At 38.3% G+C, this 27,410-nt stretch overlaps 1 protein-coding gene and 1 long non-coding RNA gene across 15 annotated transcripts in view; one reads left to right on the plus strand and one right to left on the minus strand.

The window, feature by feature from the left end:
- Positions 1-27,410, plus strand: part of TENM3 (teneurin transmembrane protein 3) — a 2,726,163-nt gene that overhangs the window by 1,741,921 nt on the left and 956,832 nt on the right. The window lies entirely within an intron of this gene.
- On the minus strand, positions 4,911-14,520 carry LOC141583919 (uncharacterized). The gene is made up of 3 exons (XR_012516753.1): positions 14,471-14,520; positions 6,772-6,850; positions 4,911-5,205 (listed from the first exon to the last, which is right to left on the minus strand). It is a non-coding gene; the product is annotated as an uncharacterized LOC141583919 (long non-coding RNA).

Below are 27,410 nucleotides of genomic sequence, written 5' to 3' on the forward strand. Positions count from 1 at the left end.
TGGCTCACACCTGTAATCCCAGCACTTTGGGAGACCACAGCAGGCAGATCACCTAAGGTCAGGCGTTCGAGACCAGCCTGGCCAACATGGTGAAACCCTATCTCTACAAAAAAAAAAAAAAAAAAAAAAAAAAAAAACTAGCCAGGCATGATGGCAGGTGCCAGTAATCCCAGCTATTCAGGAGGCTGAGGAAGAAGAATCACTTGAACCCAGGAGGCAGAGGTTCCATTGAGCCAAGATTGTGCTACTGCAAGCCAGCCTGGGCAACAGAGCAAGACTCTGTTTAAAAATGTGTGTGTGTGTGTGTGTGTATATATATATATATATATATATATATATATATATATATATATATATATATGTAGAGGAAATGAACGCTACATTAGCAAAGTGAAAATGGCCTAATAGGTCACTCAAAATATGGGAAACTTGAATTGAAAATGGCTTAATAGGTCCCCCAAAATGTGGGAAACTTGAATATAGAAGATATTAGAAAAACGTAGAGGATGATTAGAAATACAGTCCACGTCTCCTTTGACAGTCTTGATGGTGCTGCTCTAAGCACTAGGAAGAGACCCTCCCTGATCACACAGCTGGGAGACCGAAGGCTGTCATTTTCCAAGAAATAAGCAGAGGGTGGGGCTTGCTTAGATGAAATTTTCAGAAACTCGTATTTAGAAAATCTAAATTAAAAATCAAATTGGTCTCATTAGAGCATTTTTAAATATATGTCTCATGGCCAAAAGTAAGTCTTCAGAAGCATTAAAACTGTGAAAAACAAACCTGTGAAAACCCAGCCTTTTCAGAGCTCTTCCTCAGAATAGCATGCTTTATATTGCTATTGGAATGAAAGAGCATCAATGTTCAGAGATTAAAATGTGTCTCAGTAAATGTGTTTCTAAAAACTTATGGGTAAATCAAAATGTGTTCATTCATATCTTTCCATTGATTTGCATGATCACTGCATTTTCTTTTGAATTGGCAATGCCTGCTAACATTTTCGTTTCAAATTTATCTCAGCCCCTGTGTTCATGTAGTTAATGAACTATAAAACGTTTTCACTCACAGTGGTCTCAACAACCTGTGTCCTGACTTTTTAATGTGGCTGATTGGTGCCATCTTAAGAGCCTGCATCTGAGTGCTCTATTCTTCCCAACCCTCACAATCTTTGAGGAGCAGGTAAACCCCTCACAGACAAACCAACAACAATCAAGCCTGATTCCTCTACTCATTTTCCATTTGCCACTTACCACACCTGGCGTTTTGTTTTTTGAAATCTTATTACTAAGAATTGGAGTGAAAGCAAAACTCTATCCCCTAGTGTCCTGATGCTCTTTAGTAATTTACTTAGGTTCCCTGAGCCCAGTTTCCACATCTAAAAACTATAAATCATAAAGCCTGTCTTTTGCCAGGTTGTTAGAACGATCAAATTTGAAAAGAACAACGTAGGTGAAACTGGATTGCAAACTCTAAGCATGACCACTGTATCTCCATCTGGCTTTCTTGAAGGCACCCAAGATATTACATGTCTGATATTGAATTCGTTCTCTTCCCCCATCAACTGGGTCCTCTGCTGATTTCGTATCTCAGTTCATAATGCCACCAGTCAACTCTGTTCATCCTCGGCTCCTCTTCTCCCTCCTCCCTTCCCCATCCACGAGGTAGACAAGTCTTGTAGATTCTAAGAAATATTTTGAAAATGGAATCATGTTTATGCATTGATAATGTCATTGCTTAAGTTATAGTCTTATCCTCTCTTGGCTAGATTACTGTCATAACTTGCCGAGTATTTTCTTGGGATAAAAGTAAAGGTAACTAACATGTATCTGGTAATATCACTAATACTCTCAATCATCCTATGAGAAGATAGTTTCTCATTTTATATAGTTTCTCATTTTATAAATAAGTAAACTGTGGCTACAAGAGGTTAAGCATCTTGCCCAAGGTTGTCGTGTAAAGTGTATATCACAGTTGGCTTTGAACTCAGGACTCCACTCTAAGTTTAGGCTCCTTTCACTATGCCATACATATCCAGAGAATACATAGGGCTGTTGCTGCTGCTGCTGCCTCATCAGCTCTGTAGATATTCAGGAGTTACATAAAAGTTTAGGATTATTTTAGATTGAATATTGAATACCTTCTGCCTATGTTGATTACTCTACTCCAGGGCTTCCCAACCTTAACACTATTAACATTTGGAGCTGGATAATTCTTTATTGTGGCAGCCGCAAGGGGAATTATAGAAAGTTTCCTCAGTATCACTGATAGCTATCCACTGAATGCCAATAGCAACCTCCCTACAGTTGCAATAATCAGAAGTATCTGTAGACATTGGCAAATGTCCCTGGGGGAGATGGTGCAAAACTGCCTCTGGTTTAGAAGTCCTGCCCTACTCCTAAAGGTCTTCTGGTCCGTATGGATTGTGATTGTTTAAACCACATCTACAGATGAAGGCTCAAGGGCTGCTATAGTCTGAATGTGTGTTCCCCAAAATTCATGTTGGAAACTTAATCCTCAATGCAACAGTATTGGGAGGTGTGACCTTTTGGAATTGATTGGGTTATGAAGGCTTACCCTCACCGATGGTATTAGATGCCCTTATAAAAGGGTCTGACAGAGGGAGCTCATCTTTTTTTGCCTTTCTGCCTTCTTCCACATGAGGATACAGCCTTCAAGGTGCCATCTTGGAAGCAGAGACTGAAGCCTTACCAGACCCCAGCCTGTTGGCCTCTTGGCCCTGGCCCTCCCACCCTCTAGAACTGTGAGAAATAAATTTTTATTGTTTGTAAATTACCCAGTCTGCTGTATCCTGTTATAGCAGCACAAACAAATGAAGCCAAAACCAAAACTCCCTATAGGCTGGGGTCTTACAAAGTCCAGTGTTTGTAATGGTTTCTGTCTGGTCTCTTTGGTCCTGATATCTGCTTTGTATCTTATCATACTCATTCCTTAGTTAAAATAATTTTGTCTTTGACTCAGAGACTTACTAAGAGACCTACACTGTTTCTAGTTTAGCTTAGTTGTACTATTTCTCTGGGATTGAAATGTTTCATCTTGCTTTTCTCAATCCTTCAGACATGAGTTGTGATGGTCAGTTTTGGCTGAGTACAGTCCCCGATGATTCACTCAAATTCTATTCTAGGTGTTACTGTGAAGGTATTTTGTAGATGTTATTTGAAGTCTGTAATCGTTAACTTAAGTATGGAAGACTGTGTTCGATAATCTGAGTGAGCCTGATTCAATCCACTGGAAAGCCTTGAAAACGTAATTGAGGCTTCCCTGGAGAAGAAATTCTGCCTGGGGACTATGGGTTCAACTTGTAGAAGTTCCAACTTCAAATCTTCTCTTTCTGACGGCCCGCCCTACAGATTGTGATCTTGCTTCACCAAAGTACATTACCACATATGCCAGCTCCTTGCTTTTATTTTTATGTTTAAGTTCCAGGGTAACTGTGCAAATGTACAGGTTTGTGACATAGGTAAATGTGTGCCATGGTGCACTAAATCTCTCCCTCCCTTTTTTTTTTTTTTTTTTTTTTTTGAGATGAAATTTTGCTCTTGTTGCCCAGGCTGGAGTGCAATGTCCCAATCTCTGCTCACTGCAACCTTCACCTCCCAGGTTCAAGCGATTCTTCTGCCTCAGCCTCCCAAGTAGCCAGGGTTACAGGCGCACACCACCATGCCTGGCTAATTTTTTGTATTTTTAGTAGAGATGGGGTTTTACCATGTTGGCAAAGCTGGTCTTGAACTCCTGACCTCAGGTCATCTGCCCACCTTAACCTCCCAAAATGCTGTGATTACAGGCATGAGCCACCGTACCTGGCCAGTAAATCCCTTAATATGTACCTCTTGCTGACTTGTTTCTCTGGTTGAACCTGATGATCGTATGAGTCTTGCCCATGAAGACCATGGCCATGGTTATGTCCCAGCTCTGTTTTTAGAACTTCCCTTCATTGCCATCCACCTGCCTCTGGATCTTCACTTGCCTATGAAAGTGAACCCTGAAGGACCTCTCTGACACCAATTATCCCCCTTCCTGGCTATGCCTCTTGTCATCTACCATGAGATTCCTTCTGATGCCTGCATACCTGTGGGATTGCCTTCTGGTGCCTACACTCTAGATTTGCCCAAACTACCTCCTCTAAATGATGGGTCTGTCCATTATCAAGCTTTCCTGACTCCCAATCTGCCTAGTCGTACCCAAAATGAGATACAATTACTAATGCCACATGAATAAATTAAACAAGTTAATTAGAAGTTCCATAGAAAGAATAAAAGTAATAAAAATAATATGTTATTTAATATATTTCACCCCTGGAAAGGGAGAAAGAACACAGGCAAAGAGGTGACACTTTTTTGCTAATATATTCCCAGAACCATGGTGAACAGATATGCTGTAATCTCATTGACGTACCATCAGGATTGTTCACAATTTTCTGTAAAGTATCACATGTGCCACCTAGAATAGCAGTCCTCGACCTTTTTGGCACCAGAGACTGGTTTCATGGAAGACAGTATTCCACTACGTAGGGTGCGGGGGATGACTGCAGAATGAAACTGTTTCACCTCCGATTTTCAGGCATTAGATTCTCATAAGGAGCACTCAACCCTAGATTCCTCCCACTGCAGTTCACGATAGGATTCACGCTCCTATGAGAATGTAATTCCGTGGCTGATCTGACAGGAGGGGAGTTCAGACCATAATGCTCACTTGCTCTCAACTCACCTCCTGCTGTACGGCCCAGTTGGTAACATGCCAAGGACCAGTACCATTTCCTCGCCCAGGGGTTGGGGATCCCTGATCTAGAACTATGGTTCTCAAAAGTTTTATCAACAAAAACAGTAATTGGAACAATATTGCCTTTTCAGTTTCCCTGCTTCTATGAGTAATCATACTAAAAAAAAAATCCATTAATGAATGCAACTCTTTAATAAATTAGGTTTATATAAAGTACATTTCATAAAATGGGTTTCACCTGGGTTTGAGTCTGTACACAGAAGACGCATGGCCATCCAGAGCTGTGATGCTTGGAAGTCATCCAGCAGGGGTGTGAGGCATCTAGGGGAGAAGGCTGGGAGCAGCTCCTAACTCTGAGGCTCTGAGATCCATACTATTGGCTGTGCTTTCCACATCAAATAGTTGGGGCAAAGTCTCCTCAGCTGTTCAAGTGATTTATTTCCTAGAACAATTCCACTTTGGTTTTGGCTGACAGGGTAAACAGGTGAAAAAGAAATTTTACTATTATTAAATTATGAAGCAAAAGACTCCAATAATTTGGGATATTTTTACTTCTGTGTATACTTTCACAGTAGATTAAGAACAAGAAACTATTTTATGTTTTTGTTAGTTGCAATAATTAGTGGTAATGGGTACATTTAACTAGAAATTTTCTTTAAACACACACACACACACACACACACACACACACACAGTAGTTTGGGATAAAAAGCATTCACCCCTCAACATCAACTTTGATTGTACTGTTTTCTTTATACCATGTGCCATGGCTCACAAAAGCATAAGTTAAATATTTGCAAGGAAAACATGCAATCCCATAGCGAAAGCACCACCGCTGTAAATATTTTCATGTTCTAATGGGGGCCTTGGGGTGTTGTTCTAGGAAACGATATCCCTTTCTTATGTGCTAGAGATAGAGTGGGGCCTTTTCCCCCCAACTGGTTTAGCTTTTTCTTGAATGCCAGTGGCAGCACGTGGTTCAGAGGCTCGTGTTTTTCCCTTACGTGTTTTATATCATCACCTTTTAAAAAATTCTTCCCTGCCGGGCGCGGTGGCTCAAGCCTGTAATCCCAGCACTTTGGGAGGCCGAGGCGGGTGGATCACAAGGTCAAGAGATCGAGACCATCCTGGTCAACATGGTGAAACCCCGTCTCTACTAAAAATACAAAAAATTAGCTGGACATGGTGGCGCGTGCCTGTAATCCTAGCTACTCAGGAAGCTGAGGCAGGAGAATTGCCTGAACCCAGGAGGCGGAGGTTGTGGTGAGCGGAGATTGTGCCATTGCACTCCAGCCTGGGTAACAAGAGCAAAACTCCATCTCAAAAAAAAAAAAAAAAAAAAAAAAATTCTTCCCTCCTGTAGAATTTTAGACCTTCTTCGACACAACCTAAATTTTAAAGGTGCTCAGATATAAATGTCTATATTAACACTTTAGAAAAAAGTGGAATATTGACTGCCATGGTGTTGTCTTTGTTTCAGTTTCCGGGTTGGGGAGTTCTGCTTATTACTCAAGTGGAACATCCCCTGAGGAATTCTAGGCAGAGCCATTCCAGCCCCCTGTAGATGGCAGTGCTTGGAACCCTGATGCACCAAAGTGCCTGATGACAGCCACCCTCTCATTTCACACCCTGGCCAAACTGACTTCCCTCTGCTCTTTGCAAATTCTGTGCCTGCTTGTTTCAGTGGCTTTCCTCACTGCATCTCAGTCTGCTAGGATCCCCAAATTTCCCTCTCCTGGCCCACTCCTCCAGCACTAACTGAAGTGCCTCTTGCTCCATAAAGCCCTCCAAGATTCCACTGGAAGGCAATAATCTATTCTCCCTTTGAATCCCCTTTGGTGTTTTCTCACAGTTCTCATTTTTCTATCCTGCAATATAATCCTTTGTCAATAATAAGACTCCTTGAAGACACAACTCTGTCTTAATTATTCTTTAAAATTCCACAGCACCTAGCAGAGTGCTTCATGCTAGTGAACACTGAGTAAATATTTATAAGTCACATGACATGTGCATTTGTGGAATACATGAATTTGCCTATTTGTAGCAGCCTTGATGTATTTGCCAAGAAGTGGTTTCTGCATGAGCGGTACTTACACAGCTGCTGTGCAGAGAGCTTAAATGAGGTAGCATGTTAAAAGTAAAAATAACTTATAGAAAACAGCAATGAGAAATCACTTTAATGAAATCCATCTCTTGAGGGCCTACTATGTGTAAATTACTCAGAAAATTTGACCTCCAAATCAATGAATAATAATAGTAATTCACCCATGGCTAGCATTTTAGTTTCTGCATAAGCTACTCTGCCATGCAACTTTTTTGTTGTTGTCGTTCTATTCAAACTCAGTTATACAGGATTAGTCTCGTCAGGAAAATCTTCGGATATACAAGGCAACCATAGATCATGTTTCTATCATTTAAGTGGATTTTTTAAGGTCAAAATGATTTTATATATCTCATACAGAAAATTATTTCATTCACAATTATTCTACACATTGCATTACATAACACCATGGGAGCTAAAGAACAAGAGAGATTTTCTTTGGTAAATGAACGGGAGACTAGAGGAGGTGTATTATTTTCGAAACCACAAATGTCACTTCATCAGGTTTCTTTTTTCAAGTCTTTGATATCTTAGGAGATCTCTCTCCCTCCCTCCCACCCCCCACTTCTGGCTGTTCTCCAAAAATTACTTGTCAGTAGAAATTTGCTCACACAGTGAAATAAAAACCCTAAGCAGATAAAGGAACAGAGATAAATCACTTGCCAAGCTAAATACTTTAATAGTGAGTTTATTACCTCTTGTTTCTTTTTGATACTTTAAAATCCTCAAACTTTGTAATGGAGACTGCATAATTGATTGGAGTTTTGGTGAAGTATTTGCAGTGAGAATCACAGAAATGGGGAGTGCTACACTGTATTATAAGCTTTTAAAGGAAACAGATTTATTTAAGGAAAGAGACGGCATTATTTTTGTAATTCCTACATTTGTGTGACTTCAAAACTCGTATCTGTTGAACTGGCCCTTTGCAAAAACTAAAGTATAACTAAAAGCTTTATCAAACTAGGCTATTCATTCTCCACATTGTTCAGAATGGTTGTGTAGTATATTTTTTTTTCACTTTTCCATTAATGCCATCAGTTAGGAGATTCAGCGCCCTGTCTTAACTCCACTGCTTAACATATGAGAAGTATGTATGACACTCACCGAATGTCCTTTGAGGACAAAGTAATCGTGTTTTAAATTGCATTTCCAAATTTAAGGCATCCACTATTGGCAATTTTGGAGAATATCTTCGCTAGCTCTTAGGAATTCTAGGTTTTCTAGGTTTCATTTTAGGTGAATGAAAGGGGAGGTGTACTAATTCTCCTACAAAATTCAAGAAAAAATGCCCCAGATTCTATCTAAAATGAGTTAGCCTATGACTATTAGGTTTAATTAAGAGTGGGCATACAATTGTATGGGGCAACGAGAATACATCTAAAAAAGGGCGGGGTGGGGGGAGAAAAAGAAAGATCTCAAAATGCAGGGAACGGATTAACTGAGACAGGTGAGAAATGACCAGCACTTTGTTACTCACAGGTGATATTCAGAGTACAAAGTCAAGCATGGTAGCAGCTCTCTGCAGAGTGCTAAATGCTTCCATTGGAAGGCATGAGCAAAAACTGGTTATTGAATGAGACCTTTTTGGTAACCTATTATTCAACAGCGATGACTTTCTTTAGCAGGAGCTGGGATATGTGAGGAACCTCTGAATACATGAGTCTTCTTTTTTCCAGGCTAGACCTTAATGACCTGCCTTGCCTTCTATCCCTGTCTCCCTCCACTTCCTAGCCCCCTGCTTCTTGTTGTTATTTTGCTCCCTGTCATCCTCCTCTGTAAAGTTGTCATGAAAGAGCTACCGTCGAAGTATGTGAACCATTCGTATTGAGATCCTCCTCCCATCCAAAAGAATGGTCTTTTTGAAGTGACTTCAAAACTATTCTATCAATCAGAAATTTGCTTTTTGAGTAGGAGTTACAAAGGCATCAAGAGGAAAATAGTCACTTAGATCTCTGTTTTGATTGGCTGAACCCCTTTAAATAATTTATATACGACTGTAATCACAATATTTCTTGCCTGATGAGCTTCTATACTTGAATCAATGATGGGGAAAAAAACCAATACACTAAGTTGTTGATAGTAACCCCTGGGGAAAATATTTCTCTACTAAAGCATTCTTACTATAACTATTGGAAATCTGGAAATGTAACAAAAAATTGAAATTATGAAACCACTGAAGGAAACTATTGCTTGTAATCGTTGCCGTCTTTCTCACAGCTTGACTCGATGACAGCTTGATGGGTTTATTGCAGTTGGCATTGGATTGCTTTGGCTCACTAAATGGCAGCTATCTCATATGCCCTTGATTGTGCACGAATTAATCAAAGGCTTTTGAAGTGACGGCTTTTGTGTACAAGGGAAATGACATTAATTTAAAAATTGTTGCATCCTAAAAAGATACAGACATATGAAGACACTTACAGTTCCTGCTGAACATACTGCTTAGTCTTACAAAGGACTTGCAACTGGGGCTTTTCCATATTTTTCTAATAACATAAGCTATGTATTTTTTGAGAGAGTCTCACTTTGCCACCCAGGCTGGAGTGCAGTGGCGCAACTGTAGTTCACTGCAGCCTCCACCTCCTGGGTTCAAATGGTCCTCGTGCCTCAGCCTCCAAGTTATCTGAAAGTACAGGTATGCACCACCACATCTGGCTAATTTTTTTTTTTTTTTTTTGAGATGGAGTTTTGCTATATTGCCCAGGCTGGCCTCCAACTCCTGGCCTCAAGCAATCCACCCACCTCGGCCTCCCTAAGTGCTGGGATTATAGGCTTGAGTTACTGTGCACAACCAACATAATCTGTTAAGAGTGCTACAAGCATCCTGGTCCAATATGCATATTGTAAGACAGCTCTCTCAGCAAACATTTTTTTGGTAGTGATACAGCACTATGTAAAATAACAATCTCACAATCTCGACTGTCCAAATCTAACACCAGGAAAGTATATACACTTAAATGTCATATTCTTCCAATTTCATATGAAGGGGAAAGGTGAAAAGTGGCTAAATCATATCAGCATGAGTTACTAACCAAGCAACACTTAATATTCAAAGCACCTGCAACAATGGAAAAAAAATCAAAATGAATGAAAAATGATATTCTAACTCACCGGACTCTAAATTCTACCTGGTGTCCTAGCCATGCCCTGGTGGAAAGTAGATTCTTAGGGAAGCACATTAACTATTTCAGGCCACCAGATTACAATGCATTGAGACCAGTGGACATTCACTGACATTTGAGGACAGACTTAGTCACTAGGCACATCAAGTCCATGTCATTGACAGTTGCGTAAAGTTATGGGCTACCTGTCACACTTTTCATTCAGTCCTCCAAAATGATTGCAGTGGCCCTCCTAGACTGTGTTCCTCGATGTCATTAGCATTAGAAACTGCAGTAGTCCTACTGGCACTAAAAAGCTATTTTTTAAAGATTCAGGTTAGTTGACATTAATATTTTTCTCTAAAAATAGTAAAAAAAAAATAGAAAACTAAATCAGGTATTACCCACCATTTTATTGGTATAGAAATAGAAGTACAGGGATTTGGAAGGTATTCCAAACTGTAGTCCCATTGAAGGAGATTGGGAAAGGCATCATGGGGTTTTGAATTTCGATATTTGGTAAACTTCAGAAAGGAAATTAATTTAGCAAATGTAATGCCATATTTTAATGACAGTAAAATACCCTCATCACAAACCACACAGTTAACATAAGTGTACTCAAAAGAACAAAAAGATTCAATGTATAAATATTCCCATATTTTTTTAAATAAAATGTGGAAAACATATGCCTTAGAACTCAATGAATATGGTGATTTGGAGATTCAAAAGCATTGATTTAGAAATGGCTTAAACAGACTCAATGAAAAGCCAACTCCTCCTAAAGTCCCTCTGTCTTCTTCACTCCTGCTTTTTGATGTCTGCGTCATCACATTTCTTATGGGCGATTATCCAGAGTATATTTTATTTGTGACCCCAAAACCTAGTACAGGATTGACTCCTGAGAAATACGCTTGCCAATTAGTGCATGTTTTAAAGAGAACCGTACACGAAAAGCAATAAACCTAATAGAAAGTGAATCTTTTATGTACACCCAGCACAAATTTGCCAGTAATGAGTTAATTTTGTAAATAACTATAAAAGGACTCCAGTTACATATATTTATTCCTATGATGCCTTAACTCTTAATAAAATTTCCCTAAGAATGGTGTGTATTCACAGGTGGATTACTAAGTTAACCTTGAAACAAATAGTTATCTGTAATTATTTGAAAACTAAAAAAATAAGCAGGAGATAAACAGCCACTAGTCATTTAATAAAGAAAAGCAATTGTTAGATGTTGGTAGCACTATCAATGATAAGTGTTAATTTTCTGGTCATCAGTAGTAAAACTATGAAGGTAACATAATTAAAAGGTGCGAAGGGATCAGGAAGTAATTTATTTGTCTCACAAAGTTTCTGGATTGACAGCTCCACTGTTACAGATCCAGGCATGAGAGCGTTTCTTTAACATTGCATGTCAGTCAGTCTCTAGATAAATTTGAATCCCTACTAAGGACCAAGGCCAGGGTCTATCATCTGAGGCCATCAGTGAAGTGGTGACTAGGATTTCTCATTACTACATCCCCAAAGTGGTTTAAAAGTGGAAAAAAAGGCAACCAGTGTTTTGTTGATGATTACTCTAAAGCTGGGAATCTTAACCCTAGCTACACATAGTATCACCCAGGGAGCTTTTGAAAAATACAGCTGCCTAGGCCCACCCCCAGAGATCTGGATTTAATTGGTTTGGGGTAAGGTCCTGGCAAAGGTATCCTTTAAAAGCTCCCTAGACGATTTTAATGTGCAACCAGGGTTAAGAGCCACTGCTCTAAAAAGAAGATAAAATTCACAAATTATGTTGTTTGTCCCCACTGAAAGTGGAAAAACTTAGCCTCTCTTAGACATTCCTCTTCTTTCCCAGGAAAGAAGTGTGGTGTTGCAGAAATGGTAAGAATTTGGAACCAGGAGGCTGTGCTAGCTGGGTAACACCTGACAGGGAGTCCTATAAAGCAGGAGTCGCAATCATTTCTCTTTTCCCTACCTTCCAAGGAGCAGAACTAAACAAAACAAACAAGGTCAGGTACAGGAGAGCCCTGTGGAAATGACAAAGCTATTACTAGTCTCCCAACTGATTACGCCTGCTAGCACTAATTGATAGGTACTATCAGGACCCTGGGAGACAAGGGTAATTCTTTAAGATCAATATTGGTGATTCTTCAACTATAATACACTTTATAAGATTTTCCCCCCTTTCTATTAATTCAGGGCACATTGATTTGCAAAGAAGAAATATACTATGTGGAGTTCAGATTTGCCTCTGTTCTTATCTGCAAACAGCCGTGAGCAGTCAGGAGAGCCAGAAGCCAGCATGGCTCCTTGTTCCAACAGAGGATCCTAAAAGTAGTTCACACGAAAGATTTTTATACACCAGCACGGCACTTTTTCTCTAAAATGCCCGTTTAGCACATGCAACAGATTGTTGATGTGCCCTCCTCTACAAAGAATAATCCAGTTTAAGTAATGCCTTCTGAAGCTCTTGCCTCTCTGACAGGATTTGCAAACAGACTACAGCTTCAATCATTGATTCTTCGGCGAGAGTGAGTGGGTGACCCACAGCTTATGAGGTTCTGGGGCTGTGATGCTTCATCCCAGGAAAGAGGCAGTGGGAACCCGGGAAGGAGAACAGGGCAATGCCTACCAAGCAATAGTCTTTTATAGACAGAGCCCCTGTGAGAGTCCTGGTTGCAAAGTACTGACAGGCTGTTTGCATGCTGATTCTTTTCAGGTATGAAAACAAAAGAGGGCAAGACAGTGTTTGTGATTGTAACACTAATGGGAACCAATTCATTAAAAAAAAAAAAAAGTGATCTCTTTCTCCTCCTTCTCTGTAAGGGATATCATGTTCTGTATTCAGGCCCCCAGTCTGGCTTCCAGAAAGAAAGAGTGCTGTCTGCTTGGAAACTGCTTTCTAGGAACTGAGGTTTCTTCCTTGAACCTTTTTGAGGGAGGAGAAAAGGCAAGAGCTGTTTTCTCTGACTAAACCAAACTTTCATAGTATCCTGATGAATGCCATGGTTCCACGGAGGTGAGGCTGAAGCCAAGCTACTCCTGCCACATGTGGGGTGTGGGTTTTGATGTGCCTCTTCCCTCACTGCCAAGATTGGCATCCCCTCTGCCACCCCTGACTGTGGCACCATCATGGTGAATGGACTCTCAGACTGCCCAGGCTAAAAGCTTCCACACCAAAGAGCCCCTTTGCTTTTCTTTGGAGTTTGGAGGATGCTAAATAACATCCCTTTTTATTTCTTTCAATACTAATGGCATTTGTACAGTGCTTTACAGTTTACAAAGCCCACTATTTGCATGAATCTTCAAAACATCCCAATGAAGTAGCCTTATGATTCTATCCGATTGATACAGAGATTAAGGCTCAAAGAGTTCATGTTTCTTGCCCAGGATTACACACCATAAATGAAAAAACAACATTTGAACCCAGGATTTCTTTTCTTTTCTTTTTGTTATTATTTTTTTTTTTTTTTTGAGATGGAGTCTCACTCTTTTGCCCAGGCTGGAGTGCAGTGGCACAATCTCAGCTCACTGCAGCCTCCATCACATCAGTTCAAGCCATTCTCCTGCCTCAGCCTCCAGAGTAGCTGGGATTATAGGCTTGTGATACCACACCCATATAATTTTTTATACTTTTAGTAGAAATGGATTTTCACCATGTTGGCCAGGCTGGTCTTGAACTCCTGACCTCAAGTGATCCACTCATCTTGGCATCCCAAAGTGCTGGGCTTACAGGTGTAAGCCACCGTGCCTGGCCCCAGGATTTCTAATTCTAAGTTCCATTGTCCTCCCATGATACCACCCTGTCTGTCAAGGACACCCTGTGGTGTCTTACTTGGTATCCTGCATGGAGGTGCCATCACTACCCCAGACAAGGTGACATGGACCCATGACATGGACCCATTGCACCTCTCTCATTCATCTCACAGACAGGTGAGACAGTACTTTAAATCACTCGCACACAGGCCTTCTCTTAAACAGGGTCTTTGAATTCATGTGACTTTTTGCTTTACCTTACATTGTTCACTAAAATTAGATCATGAAAGAGTGAATTATTTCTATGTTTACCTCTGAAACTATCACTGTTAACTAACAGCCACACTGGATCCTTTTGAGCTACATTCAGAACTTCTGAAATGGTCCTGTTTTCTATATTTTACAGTGTTTCAGCAAGTGCAGCAACTATAATGCTGTTTTGTCTAAAATGCTGTTATTTGCTAGGTGCTGATACATGGATAGGAATAAAGAGGTATATTGATGGGGCTAAATATGTTAAAGGGGATGACCTGCTGTTGACCTCAGACAGTTCATTGGTAAAATTGCAATTGTTTGGGGTTTGGAGTTTGGTCCTAAACTTTCTATGTATGGAAACTAAATGTAGTCAATTGATCTAAAGTTGATCAGGTTTAGGAGAACTAACTCACTCTAGACAGATGCTCATAGTATTGATTGATAAATGAGAATGGCAGTCTCACTCAATGAATGATTCTTGCCTATATGCTCTTCCTTACGTCGCTTCTCCAGCTGCCTACCAGTGGTTCCTTCGCCTTCCAAATTAAGCAGTTGCTCTTGAGGCATGGTCTCGAGGTGTGCTTCTGGGGTCCCTGGGGACCAAGGCACAGTGCTGTTCTTCAAGGATCTAGCAGGAGAAGGAAATGCACACTAGTAATTCTGACACTGGGTGACTAGTTCTCTGCCCGGTGGAAGCAGAGGGTGTGATGGAATAAATGTGCAAGAGCATCTGAGTCTTATTAGAAAGCTTTCTGTGTGAGCTTTTCAAGAGTGCTACGTTATGATGGAATGGATTTTCACTGCAGATATTTTCTACAAGAACTGTTGCATCTAGCTTCCTTATTTTATTTTATTTTATTTGAGACAAAGTCTTGCTGTGTCACCCAGGCTGGAGTGCAATGGCACGATATCGGCTCACTGCAATCTCTGCCTCCCAGGTTCAAGCGATTCTCCTGCCTCAGCCTCCCAAGTAGCTGGGGTTACAGGCATGTGCCATCATGCCCAGCTAAGTTTTGTATTTTTAGTAGAGATGGGGTTTCACCATGTCGGCTAGGCTGGTCTTGAACTCCTAACCTGAAGTGATCCACCCATCTTGGCCTTCCAAAGTACTGGGATTACAGGCATAAGCTACTGCGCCCGGCCCCAGCTTGCTTGTTCTCAGTCTCTCTAGCCTTAGTTCTCTCACTTGTAAACCTGGGGAAATAACATCCCTCAGAGTAAAAAGACAAAGATGGGGTTGTATTATGTCATATAAATTGCCTTGCCACGTGCCTGCCACACAGTAATGCCTAACACTATTTAATAAGTTTGCCCTTCCCAAACCAGCAATCTCTAACTACTTGACAGTCCTGGAAAGTCTCCTGGCCAGCTTGATCCCATCACCCAAGTTTCCTGAGTGTAGGTGACTCCCATAATGTTAAGCTTACCTACGTTGACTGGAGTTTTTACTATTTTCAATTTCAGAATGACTCTTCCCTAACTTTGTGCCTGAATTCGGGGACTTTCTCCTACAACTTCTTGTACATGTAGATAGCATTTCAGTAAGACACTGGCCTCATCGAAGTAAAAATGATCTTATCGTCTTAAAAATCCTTCTTTCCTCCCCACCCCAAAAAACTGGCTTTCGTAATCCCTGACAATGTTTATCTTTTAAATTTAATATGAATGACATGAAGACAAATAAATACTCAATTTTTTGTATAGTGTTTAAAAATAGATGTAATATGACTTACAGATAATTCTCTAATTTTTATCCTTCACTTCCCACAAATATTAAGATTTTTATGATCAAATTTTGTGCTTTTTTCAGCTTACATTTAAAGATTGCAAAAACATTGTTTTTGGCAATCTCTTGATTAGCAATATCTCTTTTGAGGTGAGTTTGTCATCTATATATATTACTCTAATAAGTCTACCTGTGAGACTCATGGAGTTCTTATTTTTCCAATTTTATTTCTGCTACAAAAGTTGGAAAAGCCAAATGGTTTATTAGTTAATATTGTTGCCATCAGTTTTTTAACCTTGAAAGCATTAACCTATCACTACAATTAACATTGCCTAATATAATGTGCCAAAAAAAAAAAAAAAAAAAAAAAAAAAACCCTGATTTTTGAGAGTTATAAATGACTGGACATAAGGGAATATTATGTATACATGTATACTGTAAAAAAAATTAAAATGAGCCAACTAGTCATTTTTTAAATACCACTGACCTTAATTTTCATATTTTGAAAAATACTGGGAAATGTCATAAAAATCCGATTTCAGAAACATCAGTCACAGGACGCTGGCTAAAAAAGAACAAAGCTTTGTAGACAACAGATTCTGCAGGAGTGATTGAACCTATCAAGCAGCATTGCTTGTGTCAAAACCAGCTAACGTGTTATCAGTTACACAACAGACAAAATATGGACTATTAAGATGATATTACTGTGGACAAAAAGGAATTTACGAGGAGCAATACACTGAGAGTCCAAAAAGATCCCAGAGTTAATTCAACACACTCCGTGTCGACCCTGCATGAAGCATCAGGGAATATACATCTATACATATACATCTATATGTATATATACATATATATCTATACATATACATCTATATGTATATATTTTATACACACACACACATTGTGTGTGTGTGTGTGTATAAAATATATAATGTAAAGGAACCATCTCCTGCCTTCAGGTCATACATGGTATGGAGAAATTTGAAGGTACAGTAGGAAGCAATAGGTAATTACGTGGAATGAAAACGTGGTTTACCTTTGCCTAAGTATAAAAGAAGCTCAAACTCTCTGCCTGGCTTTCAGGGACTCAACCCTATTTCCGATGGCCCCACAGGTGACAGATACTGCTTCGGACCAGTTGACTTCTTCTCTGCCTCCAAAACATAACATGCCTTTGTTCTTATTCCTCCTTTCACCAGAAATGTCTTCCCAAATTCCACTCAGCACTCCAGGGCTGGTCTCGCCACATCTGTCTTTTCCTCCATGGAGTGGTCATGTGCTGTCCCTGCTGTTTGTGAAGTGCATGGTGTCCCTTGTCTGCCATACCACATTATGAACCCCGAGTGGAGACCACAGTTTCCATATTGTTTATCTTCTCCATTGTGGGTTCCCAAGAGCTGAATACAGGGTGGATTAAAATATATCGAAAATAGACCTGAAACAATGAAATAGGAGGCTTACAATGTGGTCTTTTTAAAAAATATACTTTAAGTTCTGGGGTACATATGCAGAATGTGCAGGTTTGTTACATAGTTATACGTGTACCATGGTAGTTTGCTGCATCCATCACCCGGTCATCTACAATAGGTATTTCTCCTAATGCTATCCCTCCCCTAACCCCCACTCCAACAGGCCCCAGTGTATAATGTTCCACTCCCTCTGTCCATGTGTTCTCACTGTTCAACTCCCACTTATGAGTGAGAACATGTGATGTTTGGTTTCCGTTCTTGTGCTAGTTTGCTGAGATTCATGGTTTCCAGCTTCTTCCATGTCCCTGCAAAGGACATGAACTTATCATTTTTTATGGCTGCATAGTATTCCGTGGTGTATATGTGCCACAGTGGCAGTATTGCAGCCAGTGAGGTTTATCCAAGGCACGATTATTGCTAATTAGTCATTTTTTTAAAAAAAAAAAAGCAAACTGACATCAGCATGTCTTAATAAGAATACAGTATGCAAGAGTTGGATTTCTTTTGTTTCCCTGCTACAGAACATAATTCTAACTAGCTTAAAGCATAAGAAAACTGATTGGCTTGCCAAAATGGCAACACAGAAGGAAGAAAGGATGACGTTTCGGTGTTCTGTTAGCCTAATGTCTGGGTCCGTTTTTCTGCAATCCTCTTAGCTCTCTCCACCTCCATAAACCAGGAGCTGGCTATTTCCAGGCTAAATATCTATGACACATCTGTTCTATGGCTGTGAAGTATCTGCTCTCTATAAATAATGCTAGGAGACCTGCCTGAGCTATTTCTTGGAGAGGAGCAAGGAAAGATAAACTTTCCAAGATTCCCCTAGGAAACCTTTCCTCACATTCTTGAACCCTGACCCTTCACTCCCTATTGTGATGTAACTACTTTTAAATCAATTGAACCACATTGGGGCTGGCTGAGGGGTAGAGGGAATGGGTGGCATTCCTTGAGATGTGTGGGTTTTGTGGGGGGCAGCCCAGTGCCTAAAGAGAGTGAAATATACCCTGTGGTTAACCAACAACATTCACTCAAGTATGAAAGGACTGTGTTCCAGAAGATGAGGAATCGTTTCCAAACTAGCGGGGGACACAATCACCATGAGTGTGTCCTGGACATCTGAAAAACAGTTATGAACAAGAAAAATAAATGAGAAACACAGAACCAAACAAACTCAGTAAAAGATTCTAGGTCTGAAAGGACTAAAATTGTGTAATCTAGAGAAGGGAGAGTTAAAAACAGTTCCAATACATGTCTTCAATTATTCATCAGGTTTTTATGGGAATGCTGAGTAATTGTTTCCCATTTCTGCAGAGAACTCAAGACTTAAATAAGATCAAAAGAGAATGCCGTTTGGTATAAGAATAAACTTCCTGACAATAGAGGTGATAATTCCAGGAGAGGCTATCAGAGATCATTGGCACTGGAGTCTCCTTCCCTCTCCTGATCCTCAAATCTCAAGTGAGTTATCACTAGACATGTTCACTCCAGCTGCCAAATCTCTACTCTCCCCATCCTCTCATCCTCTTTATTCATACAGTCACAGCTTTAACTCAGGATACCACGTATGGACCATGGGGCTATCTCAGTAGCTTCCTTACTGGATTCTGCTTCCATCTTTTCCATGCTATCCTGAAAATGCTGAGTTGAAAGAGGGGCAAGGGAAAGCATGTCACTCCCACGCTTAAAACCTCTGATTAGTTTCTAGCTATCTTCAGGATAAAACTCATTTTATCCAAATCCATTTCCAAGGCTACTCAGGCCATTCAAGTATGGCCCCACCTCTCCTCCTTCACTTCTTTGACATTCAAGCATGACAAATTCACACCTTTAATTGGGGAGAGGGGGAGAGGACCCTGCTTTTAGACCTCTGTGCATTCACTCTGCTCGCTGCTGTTCCTCTATGCCTTTCTACTTCTCTGGAAACTTTTTTTTTTCTCTCTCCCCTTGACATAATTAGTCATGTTTTTAACAACTTGCACTGACCCGTGTATTAAATGAGATTGGAACTACTTGGTAATATGCCTCTTCTCTGTAGCCTCTTGGCTTCTCAAGGACAAGGGATGTCCTGCTATCATTTCTGTCTATCTGGTTCCTAACGTAGCACCTGGCACTTAGTTGAGAACTTATTAAATCTTGCTTTCAAAATCTGACTCATTAATTAAGGCAACTCCAACTTGGAGAATGTTAAAGTACGGCTTTTTTTTTTTTTTTTAAGTCAGCTTTGGATGTTTTAAGGAAAAGACCAATTGTATTCTCCATTGACATGCATTTCAGATTCATATATGCAGCAGGGGGAAATGAGACTTACAAGAAAAAATAAATTTGCCAAAATAAATGAAGAAAAAATGGAAGGGGATTTTTATGGCCCATAGCATTTGCCCCATTGCCTCACTCTTGGTGGTTGCTTGACAAATTCTTACTGAATGAAAATTCTCCAACTCAGACATACGGCATTTTCAGCAACACATTTCATGTCATGTTTGTTTGTTTTAGACTAAAGAGAGATGCCCAACTTATTCAACTAAATCTGTGAGGAAGACCTACACTGCTATTTCAAATGCATTGTTTTCCTGTCCTGTCAGTCACAACCATTCTAAAATATGGGCCTAATCACCAGTATTCCAGGGGGCTTAACACATAAGGGAGCTGGGATGCAGGAAGGCTCAGAATCACAGCAAGTGTGTGTCTGGACTCATAGGCGCCAACTGGCGCACAAGCAGCCTCCAGCTGGTATGCACCTGCACCTGGGATCCCACCTCACCAGGACAAACTCAAGTTCCTGCCCTCATCCTGGGCATGGGGCAGGGGAAGCGGGGGAGGAAGGGTTGGCCTCCTGGACAACCTACGAGTGATCCTGTCACGCTTTCGTACACCAGCCGCTCTTCACGAGATGGAAAGTCAGGCAGGTGGTTTTCCTTTTGATCAGAGAACAAGAGCCTCATGCGATTCTACAGCCAACCTGTTGGGGACAGATTTGGGGGGCTGGTCTAGAGTAGATTACAAAACATAGGAGCTCTAAAGAAAAGGATGTCTTATTCCTATTATTAATTTTCAAGTGCCATTTTTTTTTTCCATTCCAGTAGGTCCAGAAAATCTAGAAATTTGTTACTTATCTAAACAGAAATCGACATGGGAAGTTCTATTTTTTAAAATGTCCTTTTTGACCGGGAATTGTGCCTCAGGAAGGACAGACACAGAACTGTGGAGTGGAAGGGGGCACCCAACAAGCCAGGAAGATCAGTTGAAAAAACACTGGTGATCAGTGGGGTGGCTTGTCACAGCCAGGTCACCCTCAAATTCTAAAATGTGTCAACCATTAGGTCACCTTTATGAATTAATTTATTTTGGGCTCAAGAAACTGAACTAGATTTTCAAATTTGGTCTGTTAGAAAAGGGTTATGTGTACTCTGAGTATTCAGTCCCATATGGATTAATTATATTAATAACTAAATTTATCTAACTATGGCTAACCTATTGTTACAGTCACAAAACATCCATATACCCTATTGATATTCTAATGTTGGTGCTAATTTTTCATTTTTAGCAGAATAACAAAGTTTCATTTTCCAGTTTGTATATTGGCCCTTCATGGACACATATTTACACTTGTTAGTGAATTAATTTCACACATTTAGACTTCAACAGTCATTAATGTCATAATGATTACAGTAATTACATGAATAATAAGGCTTGAGTGATCACAGAAAGACAACTTACTGCAAGTGATGAGCAAAGTCAACCACTCTTGGTGACCAGTGTAATCATTTCCAAATTGCTTGTAGGAGTTAAAAACGTTTTCCTGTGATTCTGGAAAGTCTGTTGCATATTCAGCTAAAATCTGACAGATCTAATGATATAATACTCCAGTTATTTAACGAAGAACCTGATGAGGCTTGCATATTTACCAAACCTTGTTGTTTTCTAGTTATCAGCAGTAAGACCATTAACGTACATAATTAAAAGAATTAAAAAGATGTGCATGTAATTGACATAAATACTACAAGTTATCTTATTCAGTAGCCAGTAATTAAACTTGGTTAATTGTCTGATTAAGAATGCAACAGTGAATACATTTTTTTTTTCTTCAAAAGGGGTTCTACTTTCCAGAATCTATTCTGGGTCATCCCAAATCTTGGTCATTTTGACCTTGGTTACTATGTTTGGCTGTCTCCCTATTCTGTACAGCTTTTGACAGTGGGGAGGATATGAGTGGTGGACCTGACAGCACCCTAAGTCCTATAGGTATTACCTGATGGACTGTGAGCTCTTTGAGGACAAAAGTGACTCTCATTAATTGTTATCTCCCAGAATCTTTTCCAGTACCCTTCTGGTCATGTTTGTTATACCCTGTTTTCATACACACACAAACACACGCACACCACTTCCCCTTTATAAATTCTTTGGGTAATAGTAATTCTAGTCACAATACTCATATTCTTACTGAATTATTTGACATACTAGTCTCTTTTTACAATGAAATTATAGCCATTTCTAATTTCATATACAGACACCATTCCCCACTCCTACCTCAAATTAAAGCCCTGTGTAACAGATCACAGCATTTACACTTTTTAAATCATGTATTTTTTAAATTATACATTTGGGTCTTTCATTAACCTGAAATTGGATTTTGCATATTGTTTATGAGGGATGGGTTCAATTTCTTTTTTTATATGAATAACTGATCATAGTATCATTTATTAAAAGTTCGTCCTTTCCTCATTGATTTCCAATACCACCTTGACATTTATCACTTGTTCGGCTACACATACATAACTCATTTTCTTGGATACTACTGTGTTTCATTGGGCAGCTTATGCCATATTGCAGTGTCTAATAACTTTAGCCTCATGATACCTGATAAGACCAGTACCTTCCCACCCAGTTTCTGAACAATTTTTGGATATTCCTGGAATTTTGCACATTATTTCGTATTTCGAAATTGGTGTGTCAAGTTATAAAATTTAAGAAGTGTTCTTCCTTGGGGAGGGGAGGCTACACTTAATCCGTAGTTTAATCTGCAGGAAAATTGATACCTTTAAAATATGGAGTTTACTAATCCATGAATATGGTTCATCTTTTCATTTATTTTCATTTCTTTCAATAAAGCTTTATGATTTTTCTATACAGCCTTGTACACATTTTATTATTCTTAAGAACCATAAATTGTTGATGCTATTGTGAATGGTATATTTTAAATTTATCTTCTGTTTACAGGTACAGAAAATGCAAATAATTTTAAATAATAATTCACCTTCTTGCAAACTTCTTCAAATTTCTTATTAATACTAATGTTTTGTTTCTTCATATTTAAAGACATGTAGACTATTATATCATCTTTTAATAGAAAGTTTTATTGTTTTCCCTCACAATGTTTAAACTAGTTTTACTTTCTTGTCTTAGCAGACTGTCTATAGTCCCTAACATAATATTGAATGGAAGAGGAATGGAGATAACTCCTGGAGTGGTCTTAGAAAGAATATTTTAAATGTTTTGCTGTTTTGTGTTTTCTTTTTTTTTTTTTCTTTTTCTTTTTTTTTTTTTTTTTTTTTGCCTTTTTGTGGAGAACAGGGTCTCACCAGGCAAGTCTCGAACTCCTGGGCTCAAGCTATCCTCTCGCCTCTGCCTCCCTAACAGCTGGGATTACAGGCGTGAGCCACAGCTCCCAGCAATGTTTTGCCGTTTTGAATGATACTGTACTTTTTGAAAATACTTGGATCCCTATTTTTTAAGAGTTTTTAAAATTATAAATGAATATTAAATTTTATCACAGGCTTATTTTCACATTTATTGCTTATTTTATTCTCCTTAATCTGTGGATATGGTGAATTACATCCGATTTTCCAATATTAAATAAACCATGTGGAACTGTCATTATAGGCTAGGCTGTGCTGCATGTGATCATCACCATTTTAGTTAAAGCAATCAATGCTGCATGTCCAACAGGTTTCAGCAAGGGACCTATGATCATTTTAGTAATTCCAGACTCTGAACTGATGGGCAAACCACCTTGACACACATGCTTCCACATTCATCATGGGAACAGGTAATCAAAAGAAGATCTTTCTGTAGCAATTAAGTGCTCTAGTTCAGAAGTGGCTCATAACACTTCTGCCCACAACCCTTTTGCCAGAAGTCCTTATACAGAAGTGGGGAAAATGAAATTCTACCATATGCCCAGGAGTAGGGATGCCAATATAAGAAAACCTTAGGGCCGGGCTTGGTGGCTCATGCCTGTAATCTCGGCACTTTGTGTGGCTGAAATGGGTGGATCATAAGGTTAGGAGTTCAAGACCAGCCTGACCAACATGGTGAAACCCTGTCTGTACTAAAAATACAAACATTAGCTGGGCATGGTGGCAGGCATCTGTAATCCCAGCTACTCAGGAGGCTGAGGCAGGAGAATCGCTTGAACCCAGCAGGCAGAGATTGCTGTAAGCCAAAATCACACCATTGCACTCCAGCCTGGGTGACAGAGAAAGACTCCATCTCAAAAAATAAATAAATAAAAACAAAAAAATAAGAAAATCTTAGAAGCCTCTAGTAGTGGACTTGCATTTCTAAAACAACTGCACTTTGTTGTAAGAATTACATTTCTATACATTACGGATCTCATGCACCAATATTTTTTAAGGATCTTTTCGCCTACATTCATGAATAAAATTGATCTGGTAATATACTTTTTCTCTGCCATGTTTTGCCATCTAGAATTTGCTCACTTCAAAATAATTGATGTGTTAATATACTTTTTTGTTGAGTTTGGACATCTGGAATTTGCTGGCTTCACAAAATGGGTTTGAGAGTTTCTTCTCTTTTTTTGCCTTCTGGAATCACTAGTTTAGAATAGGAGCCATTTGTTATTTAAATGTATGATAGACCAAACTCTTAAAAAAGACTAGGTCTGGGGTTTTATTAACAGGAAGATTTTCAGCTACAGATGAAATTTCTTAGAAGATTGACAATATTAAGAGTTTCTATTCTTTCTCAAGTTACTTTGATAAGTTAGATTTTAGGAAATTGTTCATTTCATGAGTTTTCAACTTAATTGACAAAAATTTATTCTGGGGTGTCTAATATTTATAGCATTCTTCTTTTTTAAATTTTAATGTTATTTCTTTTTCTTTTTATCCTGAAAAATCACTAGGAGTTTGGCAATTTCATTAGGCTTTTCAAAGAAAACATTGTTGGCTTTATTAATTCTCTCCTTTTATTTTCATTTTAATTTTATTTCTGCTTTTTATTGCCTGTGTTTTGCTCTTATTTTGTTGCTGTTTTTCTAACTTCTTAAAAATGAATGTTTTATTTATTAATTCTTAGTCTTCTTTCCTAATATAAGCATTTATGGCTTTAAATTTTCTAAGTATTTTTCAACTGCATTCTACAAGTTTGGGTAAATTGGTAATGAAATTTGGTTATTTCATTTTTGTTCATTTCTATTTTTTTCATAATTCCCATTATAATTTCTTTTTTGACTATGAATAATTTAGAAATAGGTTTCTTAATTTATAAACATTTGGGAAGGTTCTATTATCATTTTTATTATATTTGTTTTTAACATTTTAAGATAATTTTAAATCTATAGAAAAAATTGGGAGAAGTATATAATATACATACATACCTTTCCCAGATTTACAGTTGTTAGATTTATATCGTCTCTCTGTCTGTATGGGTGTCTATGTGCATATATTTATGTAAGGGTATAGATGTAGACATGTATATCTATATCTATATACATATACATATATTTTGTGAGCATGGATATCTATATGTATCCATATATATGTACAAAATATATTTTATGTAATATGTAATATATGTACACACATGCTTATACGTGTTTTATTTTTAATCTTTATTTTTTATTTTTTTATTTTTGTTTTCTTGTTTTTTTCTCTTTCTTTTCTTTTTTTTTTTTTTTTGGCTCATATGTGCTTTTAAAATTTGCTTTGTTGAGGGTATGCCGGTAGTAAACTTTCTCAGTTTTTGTTTGGAAATCTTTATTTCATCTCAATTCTTTAAAAAAAATAGAATTTTAGGTTGAGAAGTTTTGAGGAGCTTTTTCTGTATGCATAATGAATATATTATTGGATATTACTGTCTTCTTAGGTCTGTTGTTTCTGATGACAATTCACAGGATATCCTAACTCTTGCTTCTATGAAGTTAATCTGTCTTTTCTGTCTGGCTACATTTATGATCTTCTCTTTGTCTTCAGTATCTTGCAGTTTCCCTACAATATGCCTAGATTTACATTGCTTCCTATGAATCCTTCTTGTATTTCACTGGATTTTTGGAATAAATTGATTGATATCTTTTCAATAAGTCTGAAAGGTTTAGCCAATATCCCTTTAAGTGTTGCCTCAGTCATTTTCTGTCTCTTCCTCTTCTTCTGAAACTTCAGCAAGAAGTTTGTTACACTTTCCCACCATATCCTCAATATCTCTAAACCTCTCTTGCATGTTTTCATTGCATTGCATCTCAGGAATCAAATTTTTATATACATAATTTTTTACTTCTCTTTTCCAAGTCACCTGTTTTTTCTTTAGGTGTATCTAAACTACAGTTCAACTCATCAACTAAATGTTTCATTTTATTACATGTTTATATTAAAAGTTATTTTCTTGATATTTTTCTTTTTGACTTTTTAAGACATTTTAGTATACTTATTTTACATTCTGTGGCTGATAATTTTAATAAGCAAACATTTTATGGATCTAAATCTGCTGTCTGTAACTTCTACTGGCTTTTGCTTATAACATCTTGTTTGTTTTGTGTGTTTTGTTATTTGTTTTTTTATATATAAACCAGATTTCTCAGGAATGAATGTTTGTTTTTGAAGCACTGCCAGTCTGGGTCTACTCTATACTAAATACTATTTTTAAGTTTTTCAGTAAGCCTCAAAATTATGAATTATGGACAGTAAGGCTGCAATTGTTGATGAGGTCTGGCTTATAACTATGAATTACTAGGGTACATTTCCAAACTTATTCCTGCCTAATTCCAAAATATGACATGGAGTATTTTTCTTGCAGTCTTCTGGGCAGGAATTTGTTCTTCCCGTCCCCCACTGCTAATTATTTACCCCTTTGGGTACTGATTCATGGATAGGAAAGGTTCTATTAGAATCCACACATGATGTGAGCCATGGGCTTAGAACCCCTCAACTTCTATAGGATAGGAGAACAGAAATGTCAAGATCACAATTTAGACACATGCTCCACAAAGCAAAATCATGACTTCACTTACTTTGCTGGTTTTCACTTTCACTAAGTCACTAGCCTGAGTATTATCTGGAATGACTATATTTGAAAGAGGTTTATTTAGCTGGGCGTGGTGGCTCACGCCTGTAATCCTAGCACTTTGGGAGGCTGAGGTGGGTGGATCACCTGAGGTCAGAAGTTCAAGACCAAACCTGGCCATCATGGTGAAACCCCATCTTTAAAAATAAATAAATAAATAAATAAATAAAGAGGTTTATTTCTTCGTCTACTTTTTAAAAGTTTTTTTTTAGGTTTTCTAGCAATCCATGTTGTTTTAGGAAATATGAATGATTTGAAGTTTAATGGGCATTGTAGTTCAATTAGAGTTCTCATCTAAATTTGGAGAATCTATTAGTAAAACTAGTATTGGAATAAAGTATTCTTATGGAATGTAGATATATGTGTATAGGATCTGAAATCTATGCATTTTCAGATGAATATGTTTGTATAATTTTCTTCTATGATTTGATCTTTTATGTCATATGATAGTCTTTTTTATTAAATATATTTTCTTAAAACAATTTAAAATTCAGAGACAGTAATTTACAGTACCTCTTCTTTAGCTGTATAAATATTCATATGTTATAATTGCATTTTCCAAAGTGTACTAAGGGTCAATTGCATCAGAGCATCTTGGAGAGCTAATTAAACATGTGTATTTCTAGGTCCCGCCTCAGACCTGCTGAATCAGAATCTCTCATAGTAATGCCTGCAATCTCCATTTTAAATAAATAATGCTCTTTGTTCCCATACATCATCAAGTTTGAGAATCATATGCTAAAACTTATTTTAGAAATACAGATTTGGTTGTATGTATTTGTTTTTCTGGCACTTACATGCTTTTCTTTCCTTATAGTATTCTTCTGACATTTCAGTTCTCTTATATTTTTGGTTCTTTAAATATTCTTACTATTACTCCATTAGAAATGGAGTTTAAATGTCATTTAAAACAATATACTCCTGATGTTTCCTCTGTACATTTCTTTTGTATATTCAGAAAATGT

This window comes from Saimiri boliviensis, chromosome 3 (assembly GCF_048565385.1).
Source record: "Saimiri boliviensis isolate mSaiBol1 chromosome 3, mSaiBol1.pri, whole genome shotgun sequence".
Classification (NCBI taxonomy): Eukaryota; Metazoa; Chordata; class Mammalia; order Primates; family Cebidae; genus Saimiri; species Saimiri boliviensis.